Source organism: Cetorhinus maximus, chromosome 5, assembly GCF_964194155.1.
Source record: "Cetorhinus maximus chromosome 5, sCetMax3.hap1.1, whole genome shotgun sequence".
Taxonomy (NCBI): Eukaryota; Metazoa; Chordata; class Chondrichthyes; order Lamniformes; family Cetorhinidae; genus Cetorhinus; species Cetorhinus maximus.
Genome location: NC_135883.1, coordinates 128100857 through 128113323, shown reverse-complemented (window position 1 = coordinate 128113323; position 12467 = coordinate 128100857).

Here is a 12467-nt window from a genome sequence, read left to right as displayed (position 1 = left end):
TGAGACCTGCATCAAGCCAGAATGATGATGTGGTATTTGGGAAGTCTTGATATGATTAAATCCTCACACAAAAGGCCAGGATTTTACAGTCAATATGCAAGGGCGGGCCCGACACGCCGGGGTGTAAAATGTTGCGTGATGACATCAGGTGTGCATCCCGACATCATTGCACTGTCTCGTGATATTTCATTCGGCGGGCACACGCCGGAGTCAGTGATGCGCCCACCAATAATTGAAAGGCCTGTTAACGCCATTGACCAGGTAATTAACCTTAACTTTACACTTACGGTTAGAGGGGAGGCGAAAAGGCCAAGTGGCCTTTACGTTTTTAGGAAACCTCATCCATGAGCGGGATGAGGTTTCCTAAAGCTTTTACGAGTTCAAATTTATTTGAAAAATAAAAACATGCCCCATCTCATGTGACACAGTCACATGAGGGGACATGTCTAATTAAATTTTTAATGTCATCATTTATTTTTTGGAAAAGCGCTTCAGTCTCCCTGAGGCAGATTGAAGCGCTCTTTCTCATGAATGCGCGAAAGAACGCTGGGCCCGACTCTCCCTCCTCCACCCACCCGCAAAGGTAGCACTCGCGTATTAATTGGCCGGCACACATAAAACAGCGGTGTGGAACCGATAGCAAGCGACGGTCAGCTCCGCAACCCCCCCCCAACCCCCCCCACCCCCCGGCCCACTCCTGCCGAGCCCACCCGCCGTGGGAAAAATTCAGGCCAAGGAATTTCGTATTTAATCTGTCCATATGGTGATCTTCTGTCCACTATTTCAATAGTAATGTTAATTAATCTAAAATAAACAGGTTAAGGTCATCATTAACATAACAGACAGTGGCGTGTCATACAAAGGAGTTATGTGTTTATCTGCTATTAATGCTATCAGCAATTACCAGCCTTAAACTGATAACCTCCCTATGAAGTATCATAAAAACCGTAACAGTCAGAGGCACTCTTCCAGGCATAGGTAACCCTTGCAGCACCGGCATCTCCAGTGCAGAGTATTTTCCACCCTCTGGGACTTACTTTTTCTAAGATTTCACCTCAGAGCTTTTAGGTTCAAGAATTATTTAGTAATAAAGCTGAGATATCAGGAATGACTATTACACTAGCAGTAGTTGATGTGGCAATGATACATGGGCGTCGCTGGCTGGGCCAGCATTTATTGCCCATCCCTAGTTGCCCTTGAGAAGGTGGTGGTGAGCTGTCTTCTTGAACCGCTGCAGTCCATGTGGTATAGGTCCAAATCATTTCTCCTGTTCTCCTTTTTCTCCATTCTCTTTCTTTTCTCTTTATTTTCCCTTGGTTTGATTTATCTCCTATCTAGGATCTTCAGAACTTGCTTAAAATCCAAGAGTCAGATTGGCAATCTGGAGGGAGGGAGGGCCGGGAGATATTGCAGAACAGAAGGGGAGGGGGAGCGAAGGTTAGCCGATCATAGCAGAGGCTTGAAGAGTAGGGGGAAGCACACCTGCTCTTCCTGTAAAAAGCACTGGCCTACTGGATCTGGCTGCTCTTCCCTTCCTGGGAAACCCAGCTGACCAAATTAAATTTAAATGGCTGCCAAAAATCAGGCACAGAACCTCATTTACATATAATGAGGATGGACTCAGCGCAGGATACTGGGCTTCTCCCAAGCTTGTTCAAATGGAAGCAAGCATGTTCAAGGCGAGTTGGGTTCAGGTTTCACATATTTGCCACTTTAAACATCTCCTTGACCCAACACAATTTTCTAACAGCAGCTCTGTCAATGAGTTTATATTAATTTAGCATTAGCAGTCAGCTTTAGTACTTACCCCCTGATAGTAAAACCTATGAGCCCGCTTTTTACAACTTTATCAGCTTTAAAACACTTGTATATCTGAATCTAAGTTAACTATGCTCCCCATTTTTTGTCACTTGCAACTTTTGGTATCATGCTCTCATACCCAAGTCCAGGTCATTTATGTATATTGAGATGCGCAATTGTCCTAACTGAGCTGAACCATAGGAGGCAGCATTGTTACTTCCTCCCAGCTGAAAAATATACAGCAATCATAACAAAAGCATGTATAAATAATTTTGGTAGCACTATCTTCCTTTAGGCAGTTAACAGTGTCTTCTAAGGACTCTGATGCCTTAGTCCCCAATAAAACCCTTCCTCCCTCCCACCCTGATCATTCAGCCTGGTACAGTTCCATCTTCACTCCCTTAAGTCCAAGGGATGCAGACTTGAATGTATAGAGTACAACAGGTTTGTTATTTATCTCCTGATCTGGCTGGACCACATCACATAAAATCGGGCCCTGCTCTCTCCTCTACCAAAACTGCTCAGTACTCTAAAATCGTCTTGAATACAAGGATAACCGCTGGTTTCTTTTCCCCACTACCAACCATTTCCTTAAACATTGCTCCTCTGCGTTCTCCACCAACAACAACTGAGGGGAGTTTATGAACTTCTTTGTCATTAAGATTCAGATCATCTTTTCAGTTGCACCTGCCAGATTCCTCCAATTCCCTTGCCCTTTAAGCCAAGATTCTCCCAAGCCCTATTCTGAACCTGCATCTTTATTTAGTTTCTCTCTTATCTACCCTGCTTTGCTGTCTGAACTCATCTTGTCTGTGAGAAACCACCTGCTGCTCTCTCGGCCCGATTCCCACCAAACCCCAGGCAACTTCCCATCTTGGCCCCCAAGTTCGCTGATATTGTAAACAGTTCCCTCTCCTCAGGTAATGTCTGCCCCCTTTCAAATAGTCTGTCATCACCCCTTCCTCAAAAAAACCCATCCTTGACTCCTCTACCCTTAAAAACTACTGAAGGTGTTGTGGCCTCCCAAACCATTGCCTATCTTTCCATATTTGAACCATTCCAATTCAGTTTTTGCCTTGAAACTCCCTTTCTCAAAGTCATGAAATCCTCTGTGGCATACTATCACCCTCGATCCTTCTTGACTTACCTCTACAGTCTTTTACACAGTTGATTGTGTCATCCTTCTCCAATGCCTGTCAATTAAACATTGAATGAATTAATGTCAATGTCCCTTTCTTTGGCTCAGTATCTATTTTGTCAGTTGATATCCCTATCAAGCACCTTCAGATGTTTTATGACGTTAAACCTGTTATATAAATGCAAGTTAATGTAGCTTTAGCAAAGCAGTAAAAAAAAATGAAAAAAAAATCCACCCTGGCTATAAAATTTCCAACGCTGACAGCTTCTTGGGAAAATCTGTAAATATTTTATGGTGTTGTCAAGTTGTTCCAGTTATTTGGCTAAATAAGTTCTTGTTTAACTTTTTACTAAAACAAGAAAGGAAACATTAACATCTGATAATTTTCACATGCTTAGCCAAGCTGTTGCCAAGGCATGTCTGCTGAAAACTCGAGAAAACTTTGGCAATGCTTTAGTGGTCTCTTGTGGCAGCTAACAGATACTACAGCACTGCAATTTATTACTCAACAGAAACCCGCCAAGCACAACTCTAATCCAAGTATATAATTCCATTGGAACAAACCACTTTCCACTCACTTCCATTACATATAATTCCCGATTCAAGCATAACACTTCAACACACCTCATCCAAATAATACTCTTCAATCAAAATTTGGCTTTCCTCCCGCAATGCACTCAAATTCAAACTTGCACCAAGAAACAGAAGGTCACTCGTTTTTGTGTGAAAGGTAGGCTTTAATGCAGCTTTGTTCTGTTTTACAGAAAGGGTGACAGACAGGGTGATGTGTGACTTGGTGTGGGGGGGGGAGGGTTTGCTGGGATGGTGGGGAACTTGGAGGCAGTTGTGTTCCATGCACCTGCTACATGCTCTTCCAGGTGGTGGAGCTCACTGGTTGGAAGATGCTGTCTATGAAGCCTGGGCAAGTTGCTGCAGTGCACCTTGTGGGTAGTGCACATTGTAGCCACAGTGTACCAATGGTGGAGGGAGTGAATGTTTAAGGTAATGACTGCGCTGCTGACAAAGATGCCCTTTTTTTGCCCTGGATTGTGTTGAGCTTCTTGAATGTTGTTGTTGCTGCACCCATCCAGGTGAGTGGGGAATATTCAATTTCTCTCCTAACTTGTGCTTTTTTGGTGGTGCAGAGGCTTTGCAGGGGTCAAGAGGTTACGACAGAATACCCAGCTTCCAACGTACTTTGGCCGCACAGCAGAAATGTGGCTGGTACAATCAAGTTTCTGTTCAATGGTGACCCCAGAATATTTCATCCAATGGCTGTTTGTGGAATCTTGCTGTGCACACATGGGTTGCGGTTTTGATCCTCATAGCGACAATAAACCACGTCTTCTTTAAGATAGTAGTTCAGAAAGATCACAAAAATAACTACTTACGGGGCAAGTTGTGTTGGGATATTTAGTTTACTAAACTCATTCATCCATAGGAATGCACCTTCTCAGTATTACAAAATCCAATTACTTCAAGAACGACTCCAGAGTTTTTGCCTCCACTACTCTGGCCATTCCAGATTTTGATAAGTCTGCATGAACAAGTACTTTCTGACATCAAGTTTGTACTTTCCTTCATCAGTTTATACTTACATCCCCTTGTCCTGTGACATGCATTATCATGAAATAGCATTCCAAATTTAGTTGGTGCTTCTTTTCAATAAGGCTAGGTTTGTCAACTCTAACACTGGACTTAAAGAAATTATGAACAAAGGTTGCTTCAGAATGATCAAACTATACAATGCAATAGACAGAACTTTTATAGGAATGACAGGTGGAGTTAAATCAAGATGCACTACCAGGTCCAACAGTTAGGGAAGCGTAAGGGATGAAATCTTCCACGCCAGTTAATATCAGTCACGACACTGGAGCAGACAAGTTTACGCATTAGCAACACAACCATGGGAAAATAAATACTCTGGCTGAGGTTTTCTCTCCCAAGTCGGGTGCGCAGAGAGGGGAGAACTCTCGGCCCTATGAACCTGGCCTTTAAAATCGGCCACCCACAGCTGGGATTTGCATTCCAGGGGGAATGAGCTGGATTAGAAATCAAGCCCCGCCTCCCCTTGGAACGAATGAGGAAGCTGCTGGGTGCAGAGGCAGGCTGGGTAAAAAGCCAAAAAGTTTAAGTTATTTTAAATGAGATTAAAACCAAAATTCAGCCCCCCAGCCCATCACTAAACAGATCATTATAACATTGCTGTCTGTGGGAGTTTGCTGTGCACAGATTAGCTGCTGTGTTTTCCACATTTTAACGGTGACTACACTTAAAAGTACTTCACTGGCTGCAAAATGCTTTGGGGCACCGATCTGGAGGCCATGAGAGATGCTATCTAAATGCAAATCACTGTTTCTACCAAAATGCACCACTTCATACTGCTTTGTGTTGGATTGCATTTGCTATGTGTCTGCCCATTTTACCAGTCTGTCCACACCCTTCCTGAAATCTGTTACTATCCTGCTCACTGTTCTGAGTTTTCTGTCAGCTACCAACTTTGAATTTATGCACTGTTTACAGTACTCAAGTCAGTAATATCTATCAAAAAGAGCAATGGTCCTAACACTGATCCCTTGGGGGGGAGAGACCAGTCTATACTTGCTGAAAAGCAACCATTCACTACTACTCACTGCTATCTGTCTCTTAGCCAATTTTATACCCATGCTGCCCCATTAATTCCATTAATGCCAGGAGCTTCAATAAACAAATCCTATTATGCGGTATCTTATCGGACACTTTTTGAAAGCCCATATACATAACATTAACTACACGACCTTCATCAGCCCTCACCATTATTTCATCAAAAAGTTCAATAGAATTAGATAAACACAATTTGCCTTTAACAAATCCAAGCTGACCTTCATTTATTAATCCTTATTTTTCTAATTGACAATTAAGTTTGTCTTGGATTACTATCTCTAACAGTTTCGCCACTGCAGATGTTAGGCTGAATGGCCTGTAGTGGGTGGTTTATCCTTCTTGTGGCAGAGAGGGTAGTGTCTCTACCTCTGAGTCAAATGCTCCAGGTTTGGGTCCACAGGACTTGATGGCCAAGGAAGGTGTGATCATGATGTGGCCAAGCAGGTTAATTTTCAACCTGTAAATCCTTCTGATACTCCTATGGCAGGTGGTAAGAGCAGGAGACTTTCCTGCTAAGCCAGAACGATGTGGCAGTTGCAGCACAACAGCCTCCCAGTGTTAAAAGACTCCATGCACAAGCTCTTGCCATAGGCTCCAGGGTCAGCTTCCTCCTCACTTCGAGAGACTGCTAAAGAGAGAGAGAGAGGGAGGTGTAGCCATGGGATCCAGCGATCCAGCTCACTCACATTTTCATCGGTTCCACGAGAAAAACGTTTTTGATGGAATGAGACCTAATCTCCTACACTGTGTATATTTCCGATGCAAATATGATACGTTCACAATCTTTGGGCAGAATTTTGCCCTTGGTGGGCGTGCGGACCCCACTGGCTCGGCGGCAGGCGGACAGCAGACCCCTGCCAATGAAACAGGGCCCGCCGCCATTTTGAGTGGGCGGGCCAATTAAGGCCCGCCCAGCGGCCTGCCCAACAGGAAGCGCTATGCTCTGATTCACACTCAGGCTTTCAGTAATCCAGGCACCATGTTTAAAGGGTGCCCTTTACACCGAGCTTGTACTCTAGGGGATCAGAAACTGCTGGAAAGTCTTAGCTACCAAAGGGATGAAACACGCTGCCCCCAAATTTAGCAACACCTCCCTCAAGCACCTACTGAACACAGTGGAGGCCTGAAGTTCTCTACCGCCGCACTGGGAAAAGATCAGCAAGCAAAGAGTTATCAATCCAGCATGGGAGGCAATGGCAGCGGTGGTCAGTGCCAATACCCTCCAAAAGAGAACAGCCACCCAGTGCCAAAAGAGGATCTCCTCCATTCTGCCAGGGTAATTCACTCTTCCATCGCTTTCAACCCACAAAGGCATCACACATCCACAGGGATCTCACTCACTGCCAGCTCAAGGGACATCACCATTCACTTTCTCACAGGCACCTTCATCTGCCCTGCGGATCGTGTCCTCATCCCATCCATGGGACCACTCAACACCCACACATACCAGGCATCCTTCTCATCTGGCCTGGCAGGCATTCTGCTTACACTCTCTCCATCTGTCTTCATGCAGCACAAGCTGGCATACAACAAAAGCAAGAGGTTGCAGACTGGTGGTGGAATGCCCGACATCAAGGTCCTCACAGACTTAGAAAATAGAATCATCCAGCTGGCCAGCAACGATCAGGACCATTCCTGTGTTAACGGTGAGGCTGGTGGTGCTCAAGTGAGGATCCAACAGGGCAGCATCCATCCGACAACCCTGCTGTGAGTCCCCTGTTCCACAGTCCCCTGCCATGCACTAATTGTCTCTCCATGCTTTTGCAGGCACATCTGGGAATCAGCCGAGGGGGTCCACGAGCCAGGACCTCGACTCCAGCGCCAAGGATGCCATGGAAGAGGAATCAGCAGACAACAACATTGAAGACCCATCACAGCGCTCACCCACACCCTCCCCAGCGCAGAGGCACACACCTCGGTGAGACCTAGCTTTAGAGTCGCCTCAGGATCACAATCTGGTGAGCACATTGCACTGCCTGATCCACAGCAGGCAGAGGCAGGGACTTCCCAGGTTTCCGGCACTCAGAGGACTGCTGGCAGCCAGAACGTTGCTGAGTCCGAGTCAGATGACAAGCCTCTGGACTTGGTCATACCTCAGTTGCTGGAGCTGCAAAGGCAAGCTCAGGAACATCAGGAAGGGGATGTCTGCTACACTCCTCAGACTGCAAGGCACAATGATGGAGTCTGTCCACCTTCAATCTGAGGCGACAGTGCCAACATGCCAACGCACCGAGGTCAACACTGATAGGATGGCGGCTGCCATGGAGACATTGGTCCAGGCCTTCGATCCTATACTGCTGCAACCATCGCTGAGGCATCCATCAGTGTCAACGCGAGACGGGGACAGGGCATCTCGATCTCACTCCAGTTGCCCCTTCCTCTCAAAGAGTCAGCCAGGGGCTCTCGGGCACCCATACGGAGGGGAATCAGCATGTGTACACTCTGGGGCCATCCACCCAGGTGACTCGGGAACGATCAGCCCATCCGAGTCCTCTCCTCCTGTCACCCCAGCAGCTCCAGCTCCACAGGTTGAGGATAGTGCCACTGCCACACAGCAGAATCCCGAAAGCAGGCCAGGGCACTCCAGGTCTCAGCCCTCCAGAGGACATCACAGCCAACTGGGTGTAGCAGTCAGCAGGCCATCTCCACCTCTGCTGTGGATGTCGGTGGAGCACCAAGACGTAGTGTCAGGTCAAGAAAATTTAGTTGCACAACGTGGGCGCAGGTGTTAATCACTTGTACTTAATGTTGACCATTGCAAATACACTCCCAAGAATGTCTCCTTGTCAATGGCTTCTTGGAATATTGAGAAGTGTTCGTGTCAATCAGATGTGAAACCGTGTTTCCTGCACAAAATGAAGGCTACTGTTGCAATCCAGGGCCTTCCCCTGTGCAGGGTGTAACCTTTTGAGCACAGTGATTGTTTAGCTTCAAAGTCACTCTCCAGATTACTGGCGCGTGCACCTCCACATGACTTGTGTTTGCTGCAAGAATCTCGTACCCAAGCGTCACTGGGTTCCATGATGTCCTCTGTGAGCACCTTAGACGGGCGGCTGCCCATCACTGTACCCCTCCACATCCCAACACCATTCCTGACAGGTGAAGGTGTGGTGCTGAAAGGAACAGGTGATGAAACCTGCCAAAGGATCAAGTTACCTTAAAGCCCATGTGGCCGCTGTATCTCAGCAGTGTCTCGATGATATGATCCTCTTCACAGAGCGTTTGTGCGTTGCTCTCAGCCAGATAGGTGTCAGACGTTCCCAGATGCAATGTGAAGATCTCAGGAGTGTCCTTATTGCATCTCGTCACCGTCCTCCTGGAATCTTGTAGCAATGAGGGCTTCATGGATACTCCTCCCTCATCTGGCCAATGCAATGGCCTCATCGTCTGCACCCTCGCCTTCCAGGACCTCATCACCCTCATCCTCTTTGACTTCCTCCTCATCAGAGGAGATGTGCAGCTCTTGCATCTTCTCATCATCCAGGTCCTCCCCTCTTTGCATCGCCACTATGATGCGTGACACCCTCTGGGAGTGTACTGCAGTGCTCCACCAGATCTGTCCAGGCACCCGAACCTCATTTCCAGGATGTCAATGGTGCGCTCAACCAAACTCCGGGTTGCAGCATGAGCCTCGTTGTACTTTCTCTCTCCAGAAGCCTGAGGCCACTGCACGGGCATCATCAGCCACAGCCTTTGTGGGTAGCCCTTGTCCCCGAGGAGGCAATCCTGCATCCTGTGTGGTTCCAGGAAGATGTCAGGGATCTGAGACTGCTGAGGATGTATGAGTCATGGATGCTTCCAGGGTATCTTGCACACGTCTGCGTGATCAATTCGTTATGGTTGCAGACCAGCTGAACATTGAGAGTGGTAACCTTTGTGGTTCACATATTGGACTGCTTGTTGCCAGTGAGATTTAAGAGCCATGTGAGTGCAGTCCATGGCACCCTGCACCTGTGGGAATCTGGAAATCTCAGCAAATCCCAGAGCTCTTGCTTCCTGGCTTGCCTGATCCTTGATGAAATTGTGTGCCTTGGCAGAAAGGGTGTTTGTGACCTCCTGGATACATTTGTGGGTGGAGGCTTGCGAGATCCCACAAAGGTTCCTGTCAAGCCCTGGAAGGAGCAGCTGCTGTAGAAATTGAGTACAGCAATAATTTTAACTACCAATGGCAGTGGATGCCCTCCAAGTCTGCGTGGCACCAAATCCTGCAGAAGGCAGCATATGTGCGTGACCAGTTCCCTTGACATTTGCAGGCATCAGCAACATTGGTTCTCGCTCATCTGCATCCTAGCCTCCGTCACATTCTTCTCCGTCTCCTCTCCTGCCTATAAGCAATCAGGCAGATAGTGAGATCACCAGACTCCATGTTCCTGATGGTCTCTTCACTGCAGTATCAAAGAGAGAGGCGCAAGGGTCAGCAATTGTCTCCTAAAGACCATTCTTGGTCAAGTCATTGCCTGCGGCTGCCAATCAAGGCCCCTTAACACATGCCGGAGAATCCAGGCAACTACATGGATGCCCAGTGCTTAGAGCACGTCATGGATCACCATGCCCACACCCAGCACCACCCACACCACACGATTGAATGCAGCAGCTTTGGCCACTCGACTACATCCTGAACTCTCACCTCAGGCACAGGCATTTTCCTAACCTGGATGTCAAGGCTTCGCGGTTTGCTTGCACCATAAGGGTGACTTATCAATGTCAACTGAAACATAATGTAAGGGACGAGGAGCAGTGTTCGATGGCCACCTTTCCAACAGCATCCTAAGGCTTGCCCAGTCACGCAACAGTTCTGCAGCACCACAGCACTTGTTTGAGTTTGAAGCGTGCGTATGAGGGGGTGAATAGTAGAGTAGCAATTATCGGCACTGTGAGGAATTAGTGCTGCTTGACTTTTTTTTTACTCATTCATTTACGGGATGTGGGCGTCACTGGCTAGGCCAGCATTTATTGTGCATCCCTAATTGCCCTTGGGTGGTGGTGAGCTGCCTTCTTGAGCCGCTGCAGTCCCTGTGGTGTTGGTACACCCACAGTGCTGTTAGAGAGGGAGTTCCAGGATTTTGTCCCAGCGACAGTGAAGGAACGGCAATATATTTCCCAAGTCAGGATGGTGAGTGACATGTGTTAGGGAATATAGATAGGTTAGGTAAATTATATTGATATTTGTGCGTCTTAGGAATGAGTTTTAGAATTAAAGTTTAAGTTTGATTTGTATTTCTGTATCTGTATGTCAAGAAAGGTCAGGTTGAGTTTTAGTTTCACTTTAAAAGCTGCTTGCATTTCTAATGAGAGTTTAGTACTGTAAGCTAAGTTAAGCAAACAAGAGTAGAAAAAAAATTGTTGTTGCCTAGCAACAGGGATCCAGAGAGGCAGGTCACGCCCACAGACACACACAGAAAAACCTATAGAAACAGCAGTTTTCAGTCTAGTTTGAAGCCATCCAGAGAGGCTGGACACTGGGAGAGAGAGCTGCAGATTAAAAAAAAAACCCGAACGGTCCCAAGGCCAAAAGAGTGAGACAGAAACAGGGGAAAGTCCCATGCAGACCTTCCAGCCAAAGAAAGGACAGGAACCGAGAAAAGGTCCTGTTAATGAAGTTAAGAGTGAGGGGAAGCGAGAAAGACTCCAAGCTTCAGACTTAAAGAGACAAAACCTGCAGAAAGCAGATTTAAAGTGAGAACAACTTGCAAGAGGCAAGAAGGCTCAAAGAGATGGCTGAAGGACTATAATTCTTTGCTATGGTTATGTGAAGCAGTGGCATACTGTTGACGGCTGAGTCAGTGAGAGTGCGTGGAAGACAGCTTAAATGCATGTGGTGACCCAGGGAAGAGGAACATCAGAGGGAGAGCTCAAAACCCTTGAGATGAACCCTCGCGGAAGGCATCTGAGAGTCAGCATCGGTTTGGGAGAAGATTCCAAGGCAAGTTCTTGGAGAGTGGAGATTGGAAACCCTTGTGTGAAAGATGAAGTTCAGTGAGACTGGTTGGCTCATGGTGTGACAAGCGTCAGAGGGAAGTTAAGGAGAGATCCATAGCATCTGGCTGAGGTGGCATCTGTCATTTGGTTTCAGAGTGTGGTGTATCCGACCACAGGGTGCCATAGGTTTACATACATAGACTGCGTACTCATTGTGAACGTTAAAGTATAAGATAGCTTTTGTAGCTTCTGTTATCCTTACAAATCTGTATATAACTGTAAAGGTATAGTTGTGAGTGAAGGAGCATTGTAATATAGTTCATCCTTTCTTGTTTAATAAATTTTTTTAACTGTTTAGTTAAAAGTTCATTAGCTGACTCTGGGCTAGGGTCCTTGATGCCACACTTAGCCAAATGCTGCCCTGATGTCAAGGGCAGTCACTCTCACCTCACCTCTGGAGTTCAACTCTTTTGTCCATGTTTGAACCAAGGCTGTATTGAGGTCAGAAACTGAGTGATCCTGGCGGAACCCAAACTGGGCGTCAGTGAGCAGGTTATTGCTAAGCAAGTGCCACTTGATAGCACTATTGAAGACCCCTTCCATCACTTTACTGATGATCAAGAGCAGTTTGGGACGGTAGGTACGAGGTACTTGCTCCCTGTGTGGATGAGGAAGAGGGCTGTAGGGAGGATGAGCCAGCTGACCACGGCACCGTGGCACAGGAGGCCATTCAAGAGGGGGGAGCAAAAAGACAAGTGGTAGTTGTAGGGGATTCTATAATTAGGGGAATTGATAGCTTCCTTTGTAAGCAGGATCGAGAGTCCCGCATGGTATGTTGCCTGCCCGGTGCCAGGGTGAGGGACATCTCTGACCGGCTTGAAAGGATATTGGAGAGGGAGGGGGAGGGTCCAGTTGTTGTGGTCCACGTCAGGACAAATAACATAGGTAAGACTAGGAAAGAGGACTT